Raw genomic sequence first — 25,594 nt, 5'->3', positions numbered from 1 at the left:
AATATTGCCTCCATTATAAGGTCTTTTGGATATGCTGGCAGGAGCTGCTACTGGAATTTAATGGGCCAGAGATGGGTGTATTGCTCCTGAGGCAGGGCTCCTCCTAGGCTTTCTCAAGTTCAGAACTTCCTCCCTCAGACATTCATACAGATGAAAAACCCCAGTGAGCACTGGATAGCGTTCCATATTTCTCTGTAACTTAGATGCAGTAGAGATGAGGCATGAGGAGAGGGGTCATAGTATTTGTTGCTCCTATTTACCCAAGCCAAAGTTCCTTGCATGGCATTAGTGTAGTTCACAGTGAGGTAAAAGCAGCTCTCCACTTACAGAGATTACATGACCATGGGTTAAATGTTTGTAGCATGGGACATTTGATGCTAACTCCTGGCTCTCCTACCACAGTAAGAGTAAGCTGAGACACAGGCTTCATAATAAACTACGTTCCCTTTTTTCCTATGCTTTCTAGACTCTACTTGACCTCGGGTTTTCAAACTGTCCTATAAAGAGCCTAACCATACATATCTCAGGCCATGCAGCACCAGAGTGTTGCTTTTGGTAAATTACGCGGTCTGAGAATTTTGTTTACTGATAATTAAAGAGGCCATTTGTGTGTTGTAGAGAGGGCGTGGTGGTCAGGTAAGGGCGGGGGTGGAACCTCTGACCCCCTAACCTATGGCCCCTATGCAGCGTCCAGCTGACTTCTACAAAAAACACCGTTGAAAAGGACTCTGGGGAAGGGTAGGGGCTGTGGAATGACAGGGACAGAATGACTCGTCTTGACGCAACTGCCTGGGCATTTGTTTTGGTCTGAGAACAACGAAGTCAGAAGTTCTCACATTGTTTTCTGCTTCCCGGTTGTCTCTCCGCAGCTCTTCTATCAGGGTGAAAAGTCGTTCTCTAGTCTCCAGGCTGCGCATGCTGGCGCTGCTCTCCATGTCTGCAGGTAGAATTTGCAGGAATTTCTCTGTCACCAACAGTGCCAGGATCTGTTCCACTGACCGTGTCTGTGGCTTCAGCCATTGATAGCAAAGCTCCCAGAGTCGGCAGAAGGCGTCCCGAGGCCCGGCTGCTTCTTCATACTGGAACTGACTGAAGCGCCTGTGGAAGGCTTCCCAGGGTGTGTCACGCTCTTGAGGCTGAGGGCCCTGGTGGCACGATGAGGGGACCTGCATGCCAGATTTTCTGGGTGCAGCCATTGTGCCCCTTGGCTGGCTGCTTACAGCTTGTTGTGGGCCTGAGGTCTCAGGTCTCAGCTGTTTTGCTGGGTGTTCAACAGGGAAGCCACCTGCAACAGAGGAGGGGACTCGGTGACAAAGGAGACACAGCAGTGTTGACAAGAGGGTTCAATTGGTGTCCTGCTTTTCAGAATGTAACAAAAGTCAGTACTCTTCTCAGAAACATATTTTTATATGTTCGTTTCTAATATATACATGTCCAACACTACACCCAGCTGCCAAAAACTTACAAAATGTCCACCCCTCCACAGACTCCCTGGGCCTGTCCTTTCCCTAGGTTAGCAACTGGCCCTGTGTGGCTACTGAAGTGGGCATTAGTGGAAACTGGAGGCTCTGTTCCTAGCCACATTGTCTCTGCTTCTTGGGCATCATTGAAGAGCCCTACCTGCTATTGGGAAGCTCTGCTCAGAGCAGTCCCATGGACTACAGGCTGGGAACATCTAACGCTAACAAAGTTCCTGAAGAGGTTCAGAACTAGAGAAATGGCTCATGGGGTAGGAGCACTATCTGCTCTTCCAGAGGGCCTGGGTTTGAGTCTCAGTACCCACACAGTTCCCACAACCATCTGTAATCTGGTTCTAGTAGGTCCAACACACTCATCTAGCCTCTGCAGACACAAGGCACACATGTGGCATATAGACATACATACAGAAAACAATCTATAAGATATCAACCAAGTAAGATATTAATTATAACCCTTTTTTAAAAGTGCAGGTCCCTAGCCATACTCCTTACATAATAATGGTAATCATGTGTTTCTGAATACAAGGAGGTCACCAAAATAATGGGGAGGAACATCTACAATTTCCCTGAAAAATCCCTCTAGCTTTGAGTCCCCCTTTAGTAGCCTTCGAACAGTAGCCCATGCTGGAGCTGGGCTATATCAGAACAGCCAACCTTCATTCCCTAGATCTCGTCATCACAGATTAAGTACAGTTGTATTAATGACTTCATGCCCACCCCTAGCACTTTCTTTCTGTAGTAGCCTTTCTAGTAGCTTTTCTAAAAGGAAAAAAAAATCACACTGTAAAATGTGATAGCATAGTGACTATCTCAGGAGTTCTTATTGAGGGATATATACTGAGTTCACACCACATCCTGTACCAGGTCCACTCTAGACATCTTTCAGACAATAGTATGTGTTTTTTTGTGGTGGTGGGAAGTTAGGTGCGACTCTTAGAACCATTTAATTAAACTGCCCCAGGCCACAAAGAAACTGCAAGAGGGAAATAGTAATGAGGATTAAAGAATACCCAGTCTTCACTTAAAAAAATTCTCAACATCTTCAGCCATCAGAGAAATGCGAATCAAAACAACTGTGAGATTCCATCTTACACCTGAAAGAATGGCCAAGGTCAAAAACACTGATGACAACTTATGCTGGAGAGGTTGTGGGGAAAAGGAACACTCCTGCATTGTTTGTAGGAATGCAAGCTGGTACAGCTCCTTTGGATGTCAGTGTGGCGATTTCTCAGAAAATTAGGAAACAACCTTTCTCAAGACCCAGCAATGCCACTTTTGGGTGTATATCCAAAGTATGCTCAACCACGCCACAAGGATATGTGCTCAACTCTGTTCATAGCAGCATTCTTTGTCAAAGACAGAACCTGGAAACAACCTAAATCCCCTTGACCAAAGAATGGATAAGGAAAATAAGGTACATTTACACAATGGAGTACTACACAGCAGAAAAAATAACATCTTGAAATTTGCAGACAAATGGATGGAGCTAGAAAACATAACTTTGAGAGAGGTAACCCAGACCCAGAAAGACAATCACATGTACTCACTCATAAGTGGTTTTTAAACATAAAGCAAAGAAAACCAGCCTACAATTCCCAATCCCAGAGAACCTCGACAACAATGAGGACCCCAAGAGAGACATATATGGATCTAATCTCCATAGGAAGTAGAAAAGACAAGATCTTCTGAGCAAATTGGGAGCGTGGGGACCTTGGGAGAGGGTTTAAGGGAAGGGGAGAGGTAGGAAGTGGAGTGGAGAAAAAATGTTTAGCTCAATAAAATCGATAAATACAAACACACACACACAAGAATTCCCAGTCTTCTGCATTTATGCATTTAATTGTTCTAGATTGCATGGAAACATTCTTCTGGTGATCTGTGGTGTCATGAACGTGCTTACAGACAGTCTCTCAAGCTTTCAGAACCTGGACCTACTATTATGATGTAGAACTTTTTTCTCTGGCTGGATTTCCAGCTCTCCCCTTCCTCCCTCTATTACTCTGCCCCTAAGTCCCTTGGTTCCTCCCACCCTCTCTTCTTCCCTCCCGTTTCTCTTCCTTTTACTGAAACAGCTTCTGTTCCTGACCTCTTCTCTAGAAGTCTGGTCATCAAAAAAATATTCAGGCCTCTGTCCCCTACCCCCAAACCATCACCTCCACCTCATCTGCTCCACCACACTTCTATGCAAAGGTGAGGAGATACCTAGCCCTTATGTAGGTGACTCAGACACCAGCGTGACTGTCCACTGAACGGGGCTCACAGACTAACCATGAAGCCACTGGTCATCGTGAGCTTCTGCTGTTGCAAATGACACCAACCTCAGACTGAACATGTTGCAGAGAAAATTGCATGTCTGTTGAACATGGATAGAGAGCTCTTTCCAAATCATTATAGATAGCCAGTAAAAGTTATAATGAGCATTTCTACTGCATTTACACTGTATTGATGATTATAAGTCATCTAGATATTATTTAGAGTTCTTTTAAATTAACATAAGAGATTAGATATTACATCATTATCAAACAAAGTCTGTTTTAATGGTTCTTCTTCCCCCAACTCCCTGCTCAGTGCTCCCCCTAGTAGCCTCTTTCCTTGTAGCCTCCCCCTTTACAGTCCTCTTTCATGTCCCGTGTATCTTTCCTCATCATCTATTATTAACCCTCTTGGTCTCCTTTGTAGACTTTTGGGCGTTTCCTACCTTTAAAACTGTTTGTATATACTATATACATATCATGTATATAAACAGTGCATTCATACACATATTGTAGTCCGCATAGGAGTAAGAACATGGAGCGTCTGCTTAAGTTTGGCTCACCTCAATTAAGATCATACTTTCCAGATCCACCCATTTGCCTGAAATTTTCATGATTTTATTTTCTTTACAGTTTAATAAAATTCCATCATGTGTATGGACCAAATTTTCATATTGCTTCTTTAGTCACTAAAGCAATGGAATGGAACCAGACAACAAACAGATGAGTAATGAATATCTAGACGTAATTTAAAGGAAATGTGATGATGTGTATAACTCGTATTCAAGTCTAGGTCATTTTCCCTGAGGGTACTGAAACTGAAAGAACTGCAGTATCCCAGAGCATAGATGAGAAAATCCTCCCTGGAACCCAAAGAAGCTTCTAGTTTCCTTGACCTACACAAAGCTTCAGAATGGAACCCTTTGGGCTTGGCTCACCCATAATATGAAAATGTGACATGTATACCCAATAGAATTTTATTCAACTGTAAAGAAAATGAAGCCCGGGAAATGGATGAATCTGGAAAGTATATTAATTGAGGTTACAGAAACTGCATGTTTTTCCTCCCATGGAAGCCCTAGACTATAGTGTATTTATGTATACACTAAATATGTATATATATAATATATATATTCTATATGAACAGATTAAGGTGCAGGAAAAGCCCCCGAATCTACAAACTTATTTATCACATCAGTGATCTACTTAGTAAAGCTAAGCCAATGCATCGCAAACAGAGATTGGAGTGAAGTGCTCCAGCAACCAGGGGAAACAAACCAGCGGCTTTTTTCATGCTTTTGAAATAAGTTTAATTAATATTTATAAGAGAGATGTTAGAAATCCCAGATCCCTTAGAACTGAAGCAGAGAATGCTGCAAGGAAGCCCTGTCCCTAGTTCTGCGGTGGCCAGCAGGAGTAAGGACAGTTCCCTGTGATCCTAGGTCCTAGGCAACGGGACCAATTAGAGCCACATGTTAATCAGTACCGTCTTTCCTCTTATCTGGTCAATATGACCATCTCATACCAAACTGAAAAGCCTTACTTCTCATCTCTTGTGTTCCCTACATGTCCACTTATTATTATTGATATTATTATTATTAATTGCATGTGATGTATATGTGAGAGTATGGGTGCCCATGTGGATTGCATTGGGGAGGCCAGAGGAGGACTTTCAGGCATCTTAGAGATTATTCTCCTCTACCGTGGGTTCTAGGGATGGAACCAGGCATATGAAGCTTCCACAGCAAGTGCTTTTACCTCCTGAGACATCTAGTCCTACCATGAGCATTTGAAACCTAATGCTCATTTTAACTCAGGCTGTTTGTTTATACCATGACACTGTCTGCCTTCAAGTTTTATCAACGGACTAAAATTAACCCTCTCATCCCAACCCCACAACAAACAATGCCTTCCCAGTCCCTGTTCCAACCGTGTCCCCAGCTCCGAGGGCTAAGCACATCATCTACCTGGTCTCCAACCTTCTGGTGGCTATGGAAGCTTCAGAGGATGGCAACAGGCACAGGTCCTTTCTGAGTCCTCCGCCTTACCCTTCCTAGGGACTGTCGGGAACCTGCTGTGAACCATTCTCTTTATCTTGTACTTAGGCACTTCTTGAACTGGGACCACCAAGGGTTAGCATCTTCCCTCACTGGTTCCTAGATCTGACTCAGTTGCTGTCTCCTTTTATCCTTTCTCTCCACCCATTCACCTATAGGTTTATAGGCCCTTTTCAGAAAAGAACCTTCCTTTGACCCACTAGCAAAAGGCTCGATGTCCCCAGGGCTGCAGAGGATCTGGCAGAATGTTGCCTTTGGCAACTATCATGGACTGACGGCTGTTTTCCACAAGAAAGTCTGTTCAGGGTGCAAGCTGGCCGATAAACATCACTTCAGCCTGCTAGACTCAGGTGAGAGATAAACCAGAGACCACCCCACCTCTACCTTCATCCCAACACCCACCTCCACCCCCACCCACTCCGTTTACTGCTCTACTTTATGCTCTCTTCAGGTAATTATGAAAGTAGCAGATGTCTGTCTCTCTGAAATCCCTGTCCCCACCTGGGAGTCTCGGACTCACTCTTCCGTGTTCTCCCGCTGACTGTCACAAAGGAGTTGTTCTCACTCCATCTCCAGTGCAGATTTCACAGTCCTCAGCCACAGCTACCCGTTTTCTGTTTATTCAAGACAGGGTTTCTCTGTGTAGCCCTGGCTGTCCTGGAACTCACTTTGTAGAGCAGGCTGTCCACAAACTCACAGAGATTCGCCTGTCTCTGCCTCCCAGGTGCTGCGAATAAAGACGTGTGCTAGCACTGCCCAGCCACCTTTACCCTGTGGAGCTCTGAGCAAGGATACCTTTAAGGTACCTTTGGCACACACAGCTTAAGAAGCAAGCAGCTGGGGGCTGGAGAGATGGCTCAGTGGTTAAGAGCAGTGCCTTGTCTTCCAAAGGTCCTGAGTTCAATTCCCAGCAACCACATGGTGGCTCACAACCATCTGTAATGAGGTCTGGTGCCCCCTTCTGGCCTGCAGCCATACACACAGACAGAATATTGTATACATAATAAATGAATATTTTTTTTTAAAAAAAGAAGCAAGCAGCTTTTAAAGCGTCAGGGTGGGGAGGTCCTAGACGTTGTCTTGTAATCAGGTCAGGGGTAGTGAGGTCAAGGAAAGACCAGGTCACCCACACAATACTGCACAGAGTGCAGATGGTTTCCTTTGTATGGAAATAGGATACAAAAAGCACAAAGACTGGAGATTTAACCATTCCTTAGTGTGCTATTAAGGCACAATCTCAATATTCAATACTCAAGAGGCAGACGCAGGCAGGACTCTATGAGTTGGGCACTATACCGGATCTATGGTGATTTCTAGGCTGGCCTAAGAAGCTAAATAGTGAAACATTGTCTCTGTTAGGTCTCTTAACTCCTTGTGAGCACACATGGTCTTATTTTATTTCTTTTTTCATTCAGTATCCCCCCAAAAAAGGACAGGAGCTAGTTGTAAATTTAAAATCAAAATCAAAGTTTAAGCTTGATGATAAACTTCTTTGTGTGACAAAAAAAAAGCACTCAAAAGACAGAGGCAGGCAGATCTCTGTGAGTTAGAGGCAAGCCTGGTCTACAAGAGTTAGTTCCAGGATAGGAGGACAGGCACCAAAGCTACACAGAGAAACCCTGTCTCAAAAACAAAACAAAACAGAAAAACAAAAACCTTTCTTCAGTGTGTCCCATGTTCCCCAACTCATCTCAAAATATTATACACGTATATGAACATTAAATAATATACTGGAATAAGTGTTTATTTTTAAGAAATCAAGGCAAAAATTTAAAAATTCTAAAAACCAAACGAAAATGAAAGTACCTAAATCATAAAACAAACAGTCCCAAGAAGATGATCATTGATAGTTATGAGTGCTTATGTCTAAATAAGACAGCATTTAAATATATAATTTAATAATGCACCACAAGGAAAACAGGAAAAAGGCTAATGCAAAAGCAGTATCTGGAAATAAATAATAAGGATTAGGGAAGCAGTGAAATGTACTCTAATAGAACATACTAAGAGCCAGATAATGGTGACACACTCCTTTAATCCCAGCACTCGGGAGGCAGGTGGATCTCTGTGGGTTTGAGGTCAGCCTGGTCTACAGAGCAAGTTCCAGGACAGCCAGGCTACACAAAGAAACCCTATCTCAAAAAAAAATAAATAAATAAAACAAAACCCCAAAAACCAAAAGCAGGACAATACAAAGAAAGAATAAAAGAAAAACTTGACTCATTACAATGTATCACAAACCCTTAAACAAAAAAAATTTATATTATAGCAAGAAATATTAAAATTGGAAATTAAGTTTGGGAAATTAAGTCACTCAGTAAGAGAGTCCCTCTAAATTTAAAAAAAAATCCCCCCCCCAATAAAGCATGGGGATATAGTTCAGTGGCAGCATGCTTTCTCAGCAAGTACAAAGCTCTGAGTTGCCTCAGTAGTATCACAAATAGAGGTTAAAAAATGAGATGAAAAAGAGGATGATATAGCAGATACCAATTCACAGGCTCATTAGGAGATATTTTGAAAATCTGTATTTTCAAAAACCAGAGACTCTAGAAGACATTGATAAGTTCCTAGATACATGTGAGCTGTCAAAATTAAATCAAAAGGATATAAAGTACTTCAACATAAGCAATAAAGAAACTCCCAGGAAGCAAAAACAATTTCCAGGTTGGTTTCTCTATGTTCTGTGACCAAAGTGTGTAGTGTCTTAACAATAACTCTTGTGGAGAACCATGGTGTGGTCTGGGAGGAGTTGTCATTAGGAAGTAGGGGTGAGCATGATCAAAATATATTGTATATACCTTTGAAGATCTCAAATAAAAATGTGTGTGTGTGTGTGTGTGTGTGTGTGTGTGTGTGTGCCCAAAACCAGACGGAACAAGTTTACCTCATCCCAGGGATGCAAAACAACACACTTACAAGACCAGTCAGTCAGGATAACTGACGTTAAACAAATAGCAACAACCATTATATTTTGCTAGAAGAAAACTAAACTAGTACCTGGCTGTGGTGGCACACACTTTTAATCCTGGCACTCAGGAGGAGATCTCGGTGAGTTTGAAGCCGGGCCAGCCTGAGCTACATGGAAAAACTCTGCCTTGAAAAAAACAAAAAAATAATTAATTAATTTAAAAAGAAAGAAAGGAAACACTATATGGCCACTACAGAAATTGCTCTTTTGGAAGTTAAATTTCAAAAAAAAAAAAAAAAGGAAACCAAAAGGTAATAATAATAAAAGCTAAAACTGTAAAACTACCATGTGAAACAAGTACGCCAGTGAATTTATATGTAAACTTTCTTCATTATTTATATATATTTCACAAGGCGTGTAAGGCACAGTAAATGCCAACCTACAGATGAATGAATAAAGAAAATGATATGTGTGTATGTATACATATATACATACACACACACACACACACACACACACACACACACACATACACACATATATATAATGGAGTTTTGTCCAGCTATAAAAATAAGTACAAATTTGTAGTAAGCTGGATGGAATAGGAGATCCTCATGTTTGGAGACACAAATCCAGATCCTTCCTTCCTGAAAGTTGAGGCAACTTAAATTACTGTCACACACTAATCAGCCAGTCCTTCCTCTTATTTGGTCAGCTTGGCTATCTCGTAGCCAGTTCTTATTTTTAACTGCCTTATGTTCCCAATTTAGCCGTGTATTTTAATGTTTTTTATTGTGGTGGTGGTGGTGTCCACACTTGGCCATGTTGAACCTTGTGCCTGTGGAGATCAGAGGACATCTTTCGCAAGTCAGTTAGTTCTTTCCTCCTACCATGGGTTCCGGGCACAGAACTCATCATGCCAGGCCCTCCTAGAAGCCGCTTTTTCTCTATAGGCCACCTTCAGAGTACCGGACTACCTCATCCTACCCAGACCTTGTAATTCTACTCATAAACTCCACACGTTCCATACTTGGTTTGAATCACAGTTTGCTTTTACGTCAAGGTCACACCACCCGCCGCCCGCCGGCCTACCAGGCCCATTCACGGACTAAAACAAGTCCACTCTCATCTCCACGCCAAGCAATACTTCCCGTCTCTATTCCCGTCCTAATTCCTGGGATCAAGTGCACCTACCATACACAATCCTCAGCGTGCCGAGGTGCCACCCCTGACAAGCTCCATATTCTTCTTAGGTTCTCTCAGGGACTGGCGCATCTCTGTCTCGTCACTGCAGGTACCTCAGGAACTGAGACAACCAGAGGGGGCGCTACTCTAGTTGTTCCTAGACCTGGCTGGCCCCCTTGCGACACCTTGCGCCTTGGAGTACCACAGCTCTTCAGACCGGGCACGCACAAGCTGGCGTCAGTTAACCCTGAGGCAAAAGTAGCTAGGTTTTCAAGACCTTCTTTCTCTAAGAAAGGAACATCTCACCAGTCCACTAGTAAAGAGGTCCGAGTTCCATAGCTAAAAAAAAAAAAAAAAAAAAATCTGGTTGATTGTAGCCATTGGCAAATCACACAGACAAACAGTTCTTTTGCGTAAGTCTGAGCCTGTTGAGGGGTAGGGCCAGCCGAGACTACCACCTCAGCCTCCTCAGATAAGGATCCAGCCCCTCAGGGATTCAAAGGAGTCCCTCGCCCCACCACCCCTATCTCTCTACTTTGTACTCGTCGGTGACTATGACGACTGGCCGCGCTCAAGTTCTGTGAGGCTTCTTCAGCTTCTCTTGCCTTTTGAAGCTAAGAGAAAGCCCGCGCGCGAAGCCTATCTGTAAGAGGCAGCCTTTGCGCATGCGTCTTATGAAGTCAACGTGGTAGACGAGCCCTTGGGAATGTCCAATGAACAAGACTGGGCTAGTGGGGTCAACAAGAGGTCAAAACTGGTCATTCTGTATCTCAAACTGCTGGTGTTTTCCTCATGGCAAGACTGAGGTACTGACGCAGGGGCCTCAGCGAAATCTTTGAGTAGTTTTCAACTAATTTGTGTTTTAGTATCATATTCTTAAAATATTCTTCACTATTTCTTAACTTTTATTTTTTAAAAAGGAGCCCTCTAATATAAAATTCTGTAGGAGAAGGTCTAGTCTTCCTAGCCGTTTGCACCTGTAAGTATCTCCCCAGTCCCTTTTTATTCAGAATTGAAGGTGTAACTAAGGAGTTCTTTGGCTTGCTAGCATCTTCAAAAGTGGCTAGCCTGAATCATAATAGACTTTGGCACACAGAGTGAGAGGACAGCATATCCTTGCTAGTCCCTAGGGAGGAGAAGTGGACAAAATTCTTTAAACCCCTGAGGTCTGGGTATCACCTGAAGAAAAGGAGGCAAAATAAATATCTTTCAACCCTGGGCATTACAAGACTGAGCCCCTATTCCTTCAACTTGGCCTTAATATGGTCATGGGAGGGTTGGCTAGCTGAGATGCTGACTGCATAAACGGATGGAAAAAGTCTAAGGAACCTGGAGGCATCTTATGGAGGAGTACTGACCAGCAATTGCAATCACTGCTTGCCTTCTATGGAGGATGGGTGTATCTAACTATCTCAGGAATAAAATCCCCTATGTTGAATACTCTTATGAAATATGAGTTTGAATATAATCTGTGTACACATTTCTGTATACTTTAAGCTAGATTAATTACATAGTATTTCTGCTGTATATCATGCAAGATTTATTTCACCATAAATATTTAGGTACTTTCAAATACAATTATCAGTGGATTTAAAAAAACACAGGCAAACATTGTGATTATAGAATTGCATAACAAAAAACTTTATTATAGGTATCTGTGACGTAAATAATTTCTGTGTAAGAATAAAAATGTGCCTTCTGAACACTATTTAAAAGGCTAATACATAACTCTTCTATTCCAAACATACAGTAAATATTTTCTATGAAAAATAAAAACATTTCAAAGAAACTTTTACCCAGGCAGTAGTAGCACATACTCTTAATACCAGCACTCAGGAGGCAGAGGCAAAAGGATCCCTGTGAGTCTGAAACCAGCCTGAGTAAGTTCCAAGAAATTCAGGACTACACAGAGAAACCCTGTCTTGAAAATCAAAACAAACAAACAAAAAAAATTAATGACCTTTTAAGCTATTTTCCGTTCCATACAAGTAGAGGAATAGTGTTTCAAGATCAGTGCTTCTCAACCTTCCTAATGCTGTGACCCTTTAATACAGCCCCAACCTTAAACATATTTTTATTAGTACTTCCTGTCATTTTGCTACTGTTATGAATCGTAATATAAATATCTGTGTTTTCCTATGGTCTCAGACGACTCCTGTGAAAGGGTCATTTGAGCCTCCTCCCTAGTAGGGTCACAACCCATACATAGGTTGACAAGCACTTATAAGCCTTTTTCATGATCGTATCCAATTTTTTTTTTTCATTTTTCCCCAGCATAATATGTTTATTGGTTATTTTGAAATTTCACAGTATGCACCCTGATCACAATCCCAGGTCTGATTCCCACCCTTATGACCTCCCCCATCCCCATAAAAAGAAGGAAAAAAAAGTTCGATTTGTGTTGTTCATATACTCACTGGAGCATGGCCAAACTCCCAGGGCCATCCCCTTAAAGAAAATGGAGTCCTACCTCCCCACCCTCTGCCAGAAGCCATCAATTACGGACAGCTACAGTTCAGCATCCTTATTACAATTTTTTGGACTTCTCTTCAATGAATTTCTTTCTAGGCTGTTTCTTCTGGGGGTAGGGATTGTCACAAAAGCCTTCTATATCCCTCTTTCTCAACTGTGAGTGTGTAGTCATCAATACCATTGCAAAAGTACCTTCCTTACCCTTGGCAGTGAGAGGGACCACGAATATCCACATGGCCTCCAGCATTGGCATGGCCCACAGATGTCAGCATGGTCTCCAGTGGTGGTACAGACCATGGACATTAGAACAGTCCTCTGCCACAGCACAAGCCGTGGCCCCCCGTGATAGTACAGGTCAAGGACAACAGTGTGGTTTCTGGAAGCCATGGATTCAGTGGCATCGTAGTCCAAGGACATCAAAATGGCATCTGGGTCAACACAGGTCACAGATCCAATATGGTTCCTGGCAGCAGCTCAGTCCATGGACATCATCACAGATTCAGACGTCAGCACGGACCATGGACAGATGCACTGCCTTCAGTGGTAGCCAGGGCCACAAACACTAACATAAACCCATGGACCCAAACATGGCCCTTAGCAGTATAATAAACCACAAACACTACGTCAACATGGCCTCAGGTGACTACACAGGCCATTTCTTCAACCTGGCCCCCAGCAGCAGCATGTTTACTTGTTTTGGTTTGTGTGACAAACAACGGGTTCCAATGTGATGTTTTAATACATTTTCATTGTTGATACTTTGTTCATTTTCATTTGTCTTCCTAGCTCTTTCTTCCTCATGTTTCCCCCTTTTACCTTCCAAATAGTCCTTTTGCTTTCATGTATGTGTGCATATGAGAGAAAACATGCTATTTTTGTGTTTAGTTACTCCTACTTTATACCTAACTGCTTCTCCCAAAGGAGATAAGAGCTTGGCCAATGAGTTAAGAAATCCAGTGGTCCTACTGAAAAGTTCACTGTGAGAAGTCAATGTATTTCCACATCTGACTGCGATAAATCAGTAAAGAAGAATCAGGTTTGTAATCAGGATTAACGTTTCCCTTACAATAGGGAGATTCAGAAGGCACTGTTTAAGCGTTGAAAATATTACCTTGCATTCAGTAAAATGTTGATCAGTATATTACAGTGATAACGGCCTTTGCAAATCTTACATGAGCTCAGTAAAATAGTAATTACACTTCAAATTTCCATTGTTGTTTTAGGATTTATGTTTTTTTTTTTACTAGCTGAGTATTCCATGAAGCCAGGTACCTCATACCTCCATGTCCACACTGTGAGCCTCCTCAAATTTCAGCATATGGGTAAAGTGATTTGTTTTTATATTGCCCGTCATGACTAGCAATTTATCATTCCATTACGGATCATTTTCTTCCCCAGAATTTTATTGGTCACGGGAGGAAATCTAATAACTATATTCCTTGCCAAAGTTCACTTACTTACTAAAAAGAAAAGACTTCTGACACACACAGTTCATTTCTAACCAATGAAATTAATTTGGTATTAGGATGTTGTGTGAATGACAATTAGAAATGAAAGTTGGCTGTTGGAAGGTACAGGAAGAATGAATGAAGTGGACCACAAGGCTTCCTTTTATGGGTAAAAGGCAGATAACAGGTAGTAAACCTGACAATAAGGCTAGTCAGAAATGTATGGCCATTGTGAATAACATGTAGAGCAAGCTGTCCCATCATAGGCCCACTATCTCTGCTGTAATTGATGCTCAGTGGAATCTGGGGCTGGACATGTCCATACTGCAACTCAGAGTTTGGCCAATGTGTCAAGTAGAATAGGAATCAGTGATGGAGTGGAAGGACCTGTTGGTTAAACCCAAAGTGAGGCTGAGCGGTGGTGGCACGCCTTTGATCCCAGCACTGGGGAGGCAGAGGCAGGTGGATCTCTGTGAGACTGAGGACAGCCTGGTCTACAGAGTATGTTCCAGGACAGCCAGGACTGTTACACAGAAAAACCTTGTCTCGGAAAAAAAAAAAATCCAGAGTGTGGAAAGGTAGGGTTTACCACGATTGGTTCTACTTCTCTGCAGTCCTTGGATTCCCTAAAATGCCCTTCTGGATAACTGCACCGACAAGAAGGGGCTGTAAATGTGGATGCAGTAGAAAGCGCTCAGCTCTATCATCACTGGGAACACTTTCCACCGTCCCTGTAGAAACGTTGCAGGGATCAAACCTTTTTAGTCCTTCTTCAATGTTACTTCCATGGGTAATGAAGAGCCTGAATTTTAATGCAATAGTTCGGTAGTAAGTCCAAATAAATGCTAAATATGACCTTTTTGGAAGCATCCCTGTGACTGTTGCTGGAAGCATGAACCCACTTTAAAGAAGATGCCGAGGACTTGGAGAAAGGTGGCTCAGCAGTTAAGAACACACACTGCTCTTAAAGAAGATCCAAGTTTGGGTCTCAGCACCCAAGTTAGGCAACTGACAAGAGCTTGTAACTCCCATTCCAAGGGATCTGAAGCCATCTGCTGACCTCCACAGACACCACACAACACATGCATGTGAACACACACAGACACATGCTTTAAAAAGCAAAATAAGAGCTGGGTGGTGGCGGCTCATGACTTTAATCCCAGCACTCGGAGGCAGAGACAGGCAGATCTCTGTGAGTTCAAGGCCAGCCTGATCTTCTGGAGTTAGTTCCAGGACAGGTTCCAAAGCTACAGACAGGTCTTGAAAAACCAAAGTAAATAGAGTAGATAGATATTTTTTAAAAAGAAGAAGTGTGACTATTCAAAACTACACTAAAGCTGGCTCTTAGCGATAGAGGAAACAGCACTGCATATTGCGTTGATTATCCTTGTTTTCCATAGCCAGGAGTGGACTGTTCACTGCCAGTGGCCTGGTTTCTATGGAGACAAAGCATTTTATCTCTAACGTTGAGTCTTTTTATACCATGCCTAATGTTTATTTGTTCACAAACCATCCTTCCCTAACATCTACTCTGTTTGTTCAGTTTAGTGCTTATCTAGGGCCCATCTTCCCTTCCCTTTTCTTTATGACATGATATGCTGTGTCCAGCACACTGCGTCCACAGTGAAATGTTCAATAGATATTTCCAGAATCTCTTCCAGGGAGTACTAGAGTCAGTCACATGAGGGAAGGAAGGACTGCAAAAGTTGGGCTTTTTGAGGTGTGTGTTTTTCTACTAATCTATCAACAAACAAAATAGGTGACACGTTAGTAAGCTCAATAATTGACTCAAGTAGAAATAGTACTTACTTTTGGCTGTTTTTCTTTTTCTAATCACTCAGTCTCTAAGAATGAACTTATTTTGCCTGTCATTAGAAACACGGTTGCTTAAAACAAAGTGGAGCCGTTTTGCACATTAGCTTCTTTCGGTTACATTATGGGAGAAGCACAGCTCATTTTTATTTATTTAGCAGAAAAACACAGAGCCCCTTGCAAGAAGGAACTTACCCATGGAGAAGGTTCTTAGAATGTTGAACTTGTGTGTTCAATGGGAAACTCCTTGCTTCCCATCAAGAGAGCATGTACTCTGGTGGACCCAGGTGAATGTATCCCAGGAAGAATGTTATTTCTTTTTTCTTTCTTTCTTTCTTTTTGTTTTGGTTTTATTTTGTTTTTTGAGACAGGGTTTCTCAGTGTCGTCCTGAATGTCCTAGAACTAGCTCTGTAGACCAGGCTAGCCTTGAACTCACAGAGGTCCACCTGTCTCTGCTTCCCAAGTGCTGGGGTTAAAGGCGTGCGCCACCACCGCCCAGCCTGGAAGAATGCTATTTCAAAGCTTTAGCATCATTGAAAAGTGTCAGTGAGTACACTCCAGCTCCGGGATTCATAATTCCTCCTTAATCCTAGGATCTAATAAACAGCATTCAGTTTGGCTTTGCCTTAGAAGTGTAGTGACCCCCCATACCATCTATTAGTTCCTGCTCAGTTTTCTAATAAAGGGAGACAGTAGGAGTGAATTTCTTGAGTTTAGGACTTCACTCAGTGGTCCAGTCCATAGATTCTTACTAACGGCATGTTATTTACCCCAGAATGTTCTAAGCACTAGAGTAGAGCACATAACCTCAGGCCCCCGGAGAATGGAACTTCTGGCACTGCATGCCTGGGCTTGTTGAGCCCAGGGGCGTCTTGTCCTATGAGATGAACAGCGAGAAGTAAATAGCCCTGGAAGTTCCAGGTACTTGTAAAAGCTGACATTCCTATGAAGCCTCCTGTTTGTGGGAATCGGAGAAAACTACCCATATAGTTGGGAAAGATGTGTGGGCCAGGTGACTTCCCACCTGCCTGAGCTGATGTGGAAAATGCTTCTTTGGAAGCAACGGCAAATGTTCCCAACCCAATCATCTGTGATTCAAATCTGTTTGGCAGATGTCTTCCTGGGCCTGAGGGAGAACAGCATTTAGAGCGTAGATGAGGGTTTTTTTTTTAAACTCTTCCAACACAAAAGCCCACAGTCCATTTGCTTTCATAGAATAGGCACAATAGAGCTTAACTTGAGCATTTTGGGTCGAGAATTCACAGGCCAACTGTGAGGCTCTTTCCCATAATTTGAGATGCAGGGTCCTTAACATCGTGTCATGTTCAAGCAGAGTGTCACACTGGTCTTCCTGGGTGACACATGGATTCACAGAGCAGAAAGTTGTGTTGTGGGCTACAAACAAGAAAAAATGTGGCATGAAATTCTCAGGCCCTGCTACCACAAAGGCCTCAGTAATCAAAAGTAGTTTCCAATTGGCATGCTGGAAATACATGTTGATGAGCAGGTATGGTGGGTGCTCCTGTGTTCATTTCATTGCATGTGCTGATAAAAAGGAAAGAAATCAATGATCTTGTGCAGGGGTTAGTAAATTCTGAAGTGCATCTGTTCCCTGTTGTCTTATAAACAGCTTATTGATGCCTAACTCATGCCACGTGGAATTACTTGCTCAGAGCATACCATGGAATGATTTCTTTCTTTCTTTCTTTCTTTTTTTCTTTCTCTCTCTCTCTCTCTCTCTCTCTCTTTCTTTTCGTTTTTTTTTTTCGAGATAGTATTTCTCTGTAGCTTTGGAGCCTGTCCTGGAACTAGCTCTTGTAGACCAGGCTGGTCTCGAACTCACAAAGATCTGCCTGCCTCTGCCACCCAAGTGCTGGGATTAAAGGCATGCGCCACCACCATCCAGCTATTATTTCTAATATATTGACTTTATTCTGAAATTATCATCTCTGTGAGAAATGAGATAACAAATTTAAGAGACGAGTGGAAATGAAACTGTTTTAAATGCACCATTCTGCAGAAAGGGACGTCAAGATAGAGAAAAGGCAAAAGTAGCTGAGATTCTGATTTGGCACCAAGTAGTGATTTTTGAACCCCTACCACCAGAAATTCCCACCCTCTTTTTCTCTGAGGTGGCCCTTCTGAGAATGACAGTCTAGCATAACTTCCTTTCAAATTCCCCATCCTATTGGTTTAGGAGTCAAAGGCTTATCTAACAAATAATGGGGGACTTGCGACAATCCCTATCTCTGACTACGGGCTCAGTTACATGACACACTGCTTGGAATTTACTGACTCTCAGTTTTGAGACAAGCAGGCTCCGGTGCCAGCTTAGAGGAGATGGGGGAGGGGCTAATGCTTCCTGCATATCTATAACTGGGATGAGTTCTAATCACACCTCATATTGAACATGGGCCCTATTTTTTACTCTCTGACAATCAACGACCAATTTTACACCTTCTCACTTTCCTTCACAAAGCATAATAACCACTAGTTGGCAGTTGCTGTCGTTGCTGTTTGTCAATCAATTTTATTGTATTATAACAGCATCCTTAAATTTCTTATTGTCTGTGGCTACTCTAGCAAGACAAGAGAAAAGGTATGTGTTCATAGCAGAAGCTGCATGGCTCCCAAAATAATCTGTAACTACTCATGCCACCAGTCAGTTTAACTTACCCTCCTGTGCTCTTTCTCTCCAAATTTCAGGAAAATAGATGGTACTAGAAAACACACTGAGTGAGGTAACCATACCAGAAAGACAAGTGCTACATGCACCCCCATCTGTGGTTCATAGCTCCAAATATTCTAATTTTAGTATAGAGCCTGGAGTAACAAACATAAGCTCCAAATATTCAAATTTTAGTATATAGCCTGGAGTAACATAGAAACCAGGAAAATAGAGACCGTGAATGGGCGGCTCTAGAGAGGGGGATAGGGGGGAATGGCAAAAAGAAGCACGGAGGGGGCTTTGTGTGGGGAGGGGGATGAGGAGACAATAGTGAATAAGAAGGAGAGAAGAAAAGAATTTTTTACAAGCCACTGAGGGGGGATGGAGAAATGACGCAACAATTAAGAGCAGGGACTGCTCTTCCAAGTAACCCAGCACCTACATGGTATCTTACAACTGCCCTGTAACTCCAGGTCTATGGGGATCTGACATCCTTTTATGGCTTCTGTGGGTAGGCACACATATGGTATACAGGCACACTGAAATTATAATTAAAAATTTTAAAATAGTAAGGATGCTTGAAAAGGACAGGGGGAATCATTATTTATACTTACCTAAAATCACATATAATGCATATTAATATATAATTATGCATATATATTTTAATGAAATTATGCCTCTTGGGATAACAATACACCCCAAGGCCATAGATTATCTAATAAAATACCTAGTAACAAAAATGAGAAGCTTCTTTTCAAGTTGTTGGTCAAGAGAGTTCAAGAGACTCTCCAAAACAATATAGCCAATTGCAATTTTCTTTGCTTGACTCCTAGAAGTTGAAGGTTGAGTGCCTATAGCTAAAGATATATACTTTGGACACAGGACTTAGATTTGAACTGGAACTAACTTGAAAGCCTCCTCCCTGATGACTAGCTTTCATAGCACTGAAGAGAAGAAATATTAACAAGGTTTAACATTCATTAAAATATCATTTGAAAGTGTTCACTAATAAGCTTACTCAGAAAATGTTAAATTAGATAGAAATAAGAAATTTAGTTAAGGGTCTCTGCATCAATCATTTCTCAAATATAATTTTGAGAGATAGTTTACTGACCATATCTAGACAATGTAGGATAAAGGAAATAGTTCTACTTCTGACTTAATTAGTGTTTAAGTTTGCTGAACTTTTGTTTTCTACGAACCTGTTAGGGATGCTTGTTCATGGAAAGCCCTTTCTTACAGTTACTTTTCTATTTCCGTGGAGAGACTCTGTGACCAAAACAACTTATAAAAGAAAGCATTTAATTGGGGCTTAAAGTACCAGAGAGTGAGTCCATTATTGCAAAAAAACATGGCAGCAGTTAGGCCACAGGCCAGCCTGGTGCTGGAGAAGTAGCTTAGAGCTTACATCAGTTCGATTCACATTCACAAAACACAAAGGGAGGGAGAGAAAGAACACTAACTGGGCCTGGTGTGGGCTTTTGAGACCTCGAAGTCCATATGGCATTACCTTCTCTAAGACCACAGGCCACAGCTCCTAGCCTTTCCAAAACAGTTCCACCAACCATGGCAGACACATTCAAATATATAGAAGCCTACTGGGGAGCATTAACATACAAAGCATCGCAAGCCCCTGTTGTTTTTTGTTTGGTTTTGTGACAAGATCTCTCCACATAGCTCTGGCTGTTCTGATGCTTTTTGTTGGACTCTTATGGCACCCACACCTATGTGTGAGTGTCCTCCTGCTCCCCCCCACACAAAAAATGAAGAAGGAAAATTTTTTTTTAAATAATAACAATTTAAAAATTAAGCCAGGCAGTGGTGGTGCACACCTTTAATTCCAGCACTCAGGAGGCAGAGGTAGGATGATCTCTGTGAGTTTGAGGCCAGCCTGGTCTACAAAGCAAGTTCCAGGACAGTCAGTGCTATATACAGAAACCCTGTCTCAAAAACCAAAAGAGTGAAAAAGAGGAGAATGTGAGTATACACACATGCATACAGCTCTGGCTGTCCTGAAACTCACTCTGTAGGCCTCTGCCTCCCCAGTGCTGGGACTGAAGGCGTGAGCCACCATACTCAGCTAATATTCCTGCTTCTTTCTCCAGAGTGCTGAGATTCCAAGATTTTGCCACTCCCCCTGCTAAAGGAGTTCGTGAATTATAAACCATACCTGGGGCCGAGGGGTTCAAACCTAGGCACTTGGGGAGGGCATTTAAACACTTCATAAAATGCTATCACAGGATGTGAGTAACGGCAAAACTTGAATTTAGCTACTTACTCCCTATTAGAAAGGACAGATCCAGGGAGTCTGTGGAGGGGTGGACATTTTGTAAGTTTTTGGCAGCTGGGTGTAGTGTTGGACATGTATATATTAGATACGAACATATAAAAATATGTTTCTGAGAAGAGTACTGACTTTTGTTACATTCTGAAAAGCAGGGCACCAATTGAACCCTCTTGTCAACACTGCTGTGTCTCCTTTGTCACCGAGTCCCCTCCTCTGTTGCAGGTGGCTTCCCTGTTGAACACCCAGCAAAACAGCTGAGACCTGAGACCCCAGGCCCTCAACAAGCTGTAAGCAGCCAGCCAAGGGGCACAATGGCTGCACCCAGAAAATCTGGCATGCAGGTCCCCTCATCGTGCCACCAGGGCCCTCAGCCTCAAGAGCGTGACACACCCTGGGAAGCCTTCCACAGGCGCTTCAGTCAGTTCCAGTATGAAGAAGCAGCCGGGCCTCGGGACGCCTTCTGCCGACTCTGGGAGCTTTGCTATCAATGGCTGAAGCTGTTGGTGACGGAGAAATTCCTGCAAATTCTACCTGCAGACATGGAGAGCAGCACCAGCATGCGCAGCCTGGAGACTAGAGAACGACTTTTCACCCTGATAGAAGAGCTGCGGAGAGACAACCGGGAAGCAGAAAACAATGTGAGAACTTCTGGCTTCGTTGTTCTCAGACCAAAACAAATGCCCAGGCAGTTGCATCAAGACGAGTCATTCTGTCCATGCCATTCCACAGCCCCTACCCTTCCCCAGAGTCCTTTTCAACGGTGTTTTTTGTAGAAGTCAGCTGGACGCCGCATAGGGGCCATAGGTTAGGCCCCGTACCTGACCACCGCCCTCTCTACAAAACATCTTTGGGTTTCACATCCATGGCTGACAGGATAAAATGTTCACCTGCTGTTTTTCTGCTCATAATTACTATGCTTGGAGAACTCAGGAATTCAGGCCAGTGTCCCAGGGCCATGAGCATTCTTGCCTCTTGTCATATGAACTCTCCAAGTGGCAAAAAAGTCTTGGTAAAGAGAAGGCTTATAAGCAACATGTTGTTCCAGCAACTTCACAACTGCATGTTTCTGAGACAACCAAGTCAGTCCTTCTCAAATGGGCAGAACTATCTGGTTTCTACCTGATCAACAGGATTCTTTCGCTAGATTCTTTCACTCCAGGTGGCCATTTGAGGAGGACACTCCATATTCGGAGAACCTAGGAATGGCTCCGTGTTGTGAGTGATGCACCCCGCCCCTGGCCCATTAAATTCCAGCAACAATTACAAGCATATGGTGAAAATCCTCATGGGGGAGGCAGTTTTGCCTTCTGTTCAGAACCACCGCTTGAAGCTTCATCGACAGAAGGCATCAATGAACACAGGGCAGTGTCCCTGGGAGGAAATAGCAGGAGCTCTCATGCTGTGTGGGGCTTGAGGCCAGAGCTGCTCTGTAGGAGCGGTTGGCTTCAGGGTAGGTGGTGGCCTGCACAGGAGGCTGCCAAAGGCTTCTGTCTAAGGATGGAACGAGTGAGTGGCTCTCCCTCCCTTCTCTGTCATCTCAAGTTTATTAATTATATAAGATACTGTCTTCAGTGGCCTGGCTATGTCCTGCTAGGCACAGGAGCCAAAAGTTGCTCCTGGTTCTTGAGCATTTAGAATATGACCAGTGCAACTGGAAATCAGCTGTGAGTGTGAAAAGCATAGGAACAGAAAGAACTTCTTTGGATGAAGGGAGCGGCTCTCCCTCCATCCCCTGAACAAACTGCAGAGTATTGAGAAAAAAAGAAGTCCAAGTTACAAGATATAAACTCCTGGTGGATGCACAATAAGCACATAGGATCCAGGAGCTGGTTCCTTATTCGCATCATGACACTTAGTAATCCAATAAAGCATTATGAGCCCCTGTAAAGAACATCCAACTCGTAAGCCTCCTGGGACCATAGTCATTAGTGCCTATGCTAGGCTCATGCTTGCAACAACTGCCCAGGTGCCATCTATTACAGCACTGACTGGTTGAAGTTGAGGCTAAAGGGAAGAGAGCACAGTCCCAGCAGACGCAGACATGGGGACATGCTTTCTCATCCATATGAGGGTTCCTCAGTCATCACTGTGTAACACTGGAGAAGGGCAAGCACCTGTTTTCTGCTTTGCTCCCAGAGTTCCATTTAGCCAAAGAATACAAACAACTGGAACTTCGTGGTGAAGAACCCCCCTAACAGCTGTTGACTGACTAAGGTTTAGTGGGCAGTCGCATGTTACTGCACATCAAGTGAGATATACTCACGAGAAACCATTTATACGCCAATACTGTCAGAAAAGCTATAAACACAAATCCAGCCTGCTGAGACACGTAAAAATCCACACAAGAGTGAATGAGTACAAGCAAAGCCAGGGTTCTCAGGGCCCCACGTATAGCTCAATGCCTTCTCCATCTGCCACATGCTACGGTATGGTTCATGAGTCGGCAAGGACCTGGAGACTGAAACACACCATAGAGAGAGAGAGAGAGAGAGAGAGAGAGAGAGAGAGAGAGAGAGAGAGGGAGGGAGAGAGAGAGAGAGAGAGAGAGAGAAACACGGGTAATGCCAAGAATGCCACATTTTAAAATTTATTTATTAGATTTTTTTAAAAAAAATACTAATACAAATTCCCACTCCCTCCCTTCCTCCCACTCCCTCCACACACCCTCCCACACCACCCCCTCTAACCCTGAGAGGGTAAGGAACATTGCTTTGTGGAAGGTCCAAGGCCCTCCCTACTACATCTAGGTTGAGGAAGGTATACATACAAAGAGAAAAGGATCTCAAAAAGCCAGTATATGCAGTAAGGATAAATCCTGGTGCCACTGCCAGTGACCCCTCAGTCTGCCCCAGCCATACAACTGTCAACCACATTTAGAGGGACTAGCTTGGTCCTATGCTTGTTCCTTCCCAGTCCAGCTGGAGTTGATGAGCTCCTATTAGCTCAGGCAAACTATCTCAGTGGATGAACCCATCATGGTCCTGACCTCTTTGCTTGTATTCTCACTCCTTCCACTCTTCAACTGGACCTTGGGCGCTCAATCCGTGCTCTGATGTGGGTCTCTGCTTCTGCCTCCATCAGTTGCTGGATGAAGGTTCTATGTTGATATTTAAGATATAAATCAGTCTGACTACAGGGCAAGGCCAGTTCGGGTACCCTCTCCTCTATTGCTTAGAGTCTTAGCTGGGGTCATCCTTGTGGATTTCTGGGAATTTTTCTAGAGCCAGGTTTCCTGCTAACCCCATAATGGCTCCCTCGATCAAGATATCTCCTTCCTTGCTCTCAGCTCTGTCTTTCCTCCATTTCGACCATCCCATTCCCTCAAATTCTTCTCAACCCCACATTCTCCCCTTCTCTTCCCCTTCTCCCCTTCCTTCTATCCCCTGCCCCCATGCTCCCAATTTTGTCAGGCTATCTTGTCTGTTTCCAATTTCCAGGTGGATCTATATATGTTTTTCTTTGGGTTCACCTTATTACTTAGCTTCTCTAGGTTCATGAAGTATAGGCTCAATATCCTTTGTTTATAGATAGAATCCACTTATGATTGAGTACATACCATATTCATTTTGGGGGGCTTGGGTTACCTCACTCAGGATAGTGTTCTCTAATTTCATCCCTTTGCATGATATCATTGTTTTTTTTTTATTTTTACCACTGACTAGTACTCTAATGTGTAAATGTGCCACACCTTTTTTTTATGACACACTTTCTTTATCCGTTCTTCAGTTGAGGGGCATCTAGGTTGTTTCCAGGTTCTGGCTATTACAAATAATGCTGCTATGAACATAGTTGAACAAATGCTTTTGTAGTATGATTGAGCATCTTTTGCGCAGCTTATATAGGGTCTCCTTGACTAATGGCCACACCCTAACTCTCAGCTGCAAGCCTATCAGAAACCACTCCCCTGCATCAGGAACTCCTGAGGATCTCCTGCTCAGCGCAGCTCCAAAACAGGTTGTTTGCTCAGACCAGCTGCAAGAATAGGAAAACAAGTTGTTTTACTTCAGAAGGCGGGGGGGTCACAGGAAATTCAGGGTCTAGGGGTCCACAGTCCCCAACACCCATGAACAATGCAAACCAATAGCTCACCCACCTGCAAGTTTCACCGCACAACTCCCCAAGCTGTGTTGATGAAAGCTAGATCCCCTAATGAGGGCACGCTGCCTCATAAGAGCCTCTGGGCTGTCTTGGGAGGATAGTGCTGGGTGAACTTATTTCAGAGTGGAGCTTTGCTTTTAGCTAGATGCAAAACCTGCCTTCCAAGGATTCCTAATGCTAGAGAGCCACCTACTCCCCACCTTCTGCATGTGATTTTCTGGGCCTGGTAAGATCTTGTTTCACCTTAATATGTATATTGCTTGTTCCCAAGCCAGCAAATTGTAAGCAAAAGTGATGAGCACACATATATCATAGTGTCCCCAGCACTGGGGAAGCCAGAGGTAGACGGAACTCTGTGAGTTCAAGGTCACTCTGGGCCACTCTGGATTGGTTGATCCAGTGTCAAAGAGAAACAGAGACAGGCAATAGTGCCTCACACCTTTAATCCCAGCACTTGGAAGGCAGAGGCAGGCCTGCCTGGTCTACAGAGTGAGTTCCAGGACTAAACACAGAAACTGTGTCTTGAAAAACAAAAAAGAAAAAAGGAGGGAGGAGAGAGAGAGAGAGAGAGAGAGAGAGAGAGAGAGAGAGACTTAAAGACAAATAGAAAAAACAGGCAGTGGTGGCTCACACCTTTAATCCCAAGCACTCGGGAGGCAGAGGCAGGTGGATCTCTGTGAGTTCGAGGCCAGCCTGGTCTACAAGAGCTAGTTCCAGGACAGGCTCCAAAGCTACAGAGAAACTCTGTCTCAAAAGAAAGAAAGAAAGAAAGAAAGAAAGAAAGAAAGAAAGAAAGGAAATGGCATGAGATTCAGTCTCATATTCTTTGCACTTTCTCAGTCCTGATCTGGGTTAAATATTCTCCAAAATAATGAGAACTCACACCTCAGACTGGACGCCTGGACCAATTCCTGCTTCTTTTCTAGTA

This window comes from Microtus oregoni, unplaced genomic scaffold (assembly GCF_018167655.1).
Source record: "Microtus oregoni isolate MIOR12 unplaced genomic scaffold, Mior012 000052F_ref0000163, whole genome shotgun sequence".
NCBI classification, from domain to species: domain Eukaryota; kingdom Metazoa; phylum Chordata; class Mammalia; order Rodentia; family Cricetidae; genus Microtus; species Microtus oregoni.
The sequence above is the reverse complement of the archived record's forward strand: the minus strand, read 5'-3'. Positions refer to the sequence as shown.